The sequence below is a fragment of the Dermacentor albipictus genome, chromosome 1, assembly GCF_038994185.2.
Source record: "Dermacentor albipictus isolate Rhodes 1998 colony chromosome 1, USDA_Dalb.pri_finalv2, whole genome shotgun sequence".
Lineage (NCBI taxonomy): Eukaryota > Metazoa > Arthropoda > Arachnida > Ixodida > Ixodidae > Dermacentor > Dermacentor albipictus.
In genome coordinates this window covers 28,544,829-28,546,910 of record NC_091821.1, presented here as the reverse complement: position 1 = coordinate 28,546,910, position 2,082 = coordinate 28,544,829, and positions in this window count along the sequence as shown.

Genomic DNA, 2,082 nt, shown 5'->3' with positions numbered 1-2,082 from the left:
CGTACAGGTCCCCACACTCCACTTCCTCGCCAAACCCCGCGGACCAAAATCCATACCTGAAGGTATTGGCCGAAGGCTCTCCTAGCAGAGCACTGATGCATTGCATTCGTACTATAAAATAAAAGCAGACAGTAAACGGAGACTATTAGAAGCTACACCAGTACATGTGTTTGTCGACAAGGGCGGGCTTACTCGCACGGAAGAGTTTTTTTGGAATAAGGTTATGGCCAACGCTGCATACACACCACACATACTTGAGAAATGGCACCAACCCAGACAAGCTACGATTGCGAAGGCTTATACCCGATTCACACATTGCCAGGAGTCATGCAGAGCAGACTTGCAACACCTCATTTGGAGCTGTGCAGCTTTTTCCCAAGGGAGATCCAACATTAAACATTTACTACGCGGATACATTAGAACACTAGGAATTGGAATACAAACCAACCCTGAAACACGGAAAGCCATTGCGACATATGGCAGACAAAGTGGCCTGTTTCAAGTAGTGTAGAAGGGGTGGATCAACCCATGTGAGAGCGGCGGAACTGAAGACGCACCTGAGTCTGCATAAAGCGGAAGATCCAAGACTCAGATGAAAATGTGCTTCAGCCGACAGTCCGTGAATCCACATTCCTTTCCCTCCTAATCCCCAACAGTGGCCTAGAGCCGTCCCCTTCCTTAAAATAAAGGCTTTATTCATTAATTATTCAAGAACTCAAACGACGCATGCAGTCGCCGCCGGTACTTGCACACTTTGACGAGAACGCCGATACCGGAATCCACACTGACGCCAGTAGCCCAGGCCTCGGTGCTGTCCTAGTCCAGAGGAAAGACGGTCTTGAACGGGTAATATCTTCCGGTCGCTGTCAAAAGCGGAAGGCAACTATTCTACGACCAAAAAGGAATGCCTCGCCATCATTTGGGCTACAGCAAAATTCCGCCCTTACCTATATGGGAGGCCATTCAATGTGGTCAGCGATCATCACGTGTTGTGTTGGCTAGCTAACTTAAAGGACCCTTCAGGATGGCTGGCACGGTGGAGCCTCAGACAACAAGAATACGACATCACTGTAGCCTGCAAGTCCGGGCGAAAACACTCAGATGCCGATTACCTATCACGCGCCCCCATTGACCCGCCGCCGCAAGATGACGAGGATGACGACGCCTTCCTTGGAATAATAAGCGCGGAAGACTTCGTCGAACAGCAGCGAGGAGACCCGGAGCTAAAAGCCCTAGTCGAGTACTCTAAAAGGCACACCGACGTTGTCCCTAGGGCATTTAAGCGTGGATTGTCTTCGTTCACGCTTCAAAACAACCTATTCGCGAAGAAGAACTTCTCACCAGTCCGCGCCAACTACCTTCTTGTTGTTTCGTCGGCGCTGCGTCCAGAAGTACTGCACGCCCTACATGACGATCCGACCGCTGGGCACCTCGGTTTCTCCCGGACGCTATCGAGGATACAAGAAATGTATTACTGGCCGCACCTAACCGCCGATGTCGCCCGTTACGTCAAGACATGCCGAGACTGTCAGCGACGCAAGACACCACCGACAAGGCCAGCGGGATTACTACAGCCGATCAACACTCCTTACCGACCTTTTCAGCAGATCGGGATGGACTTGTTGGGACCGTTTCCGACATCAACTTCCGGAAATAAGTGGATCGTCGTGGCAATGGACTATCTCACCCGCTTCGCTGAAACTAAAGCTCTACCGAAAGGCAGCGCAGCCGAAGTGGCGAAATTTTTCGTCGAGAACATCCTGCTACGAAATGGTGCTCCAGAAGTCCTCATCACCGACAGAGGAACGGCTTTTACAGCAGAGCTCACACAAGCCATTGTGCAATACAGCCAGACAAGTCACAGGAGGACAACTGCCTACCATCCGCACGCGAATGGTCTCACGGAGCGCCTGAACAAGACCCTCGCCGACATGCTGGCAATGTACGTCGACGTCGAGCACAAGACGTGGAATGTGGTCCTGCCGTACGTAACATTCTCGTACAACACGGCGGTGCAAGAAACAACAGAGATCACGCCATTCAAGCTGGTTTACGGCAGGAACCCGACGACGACGCTCGACG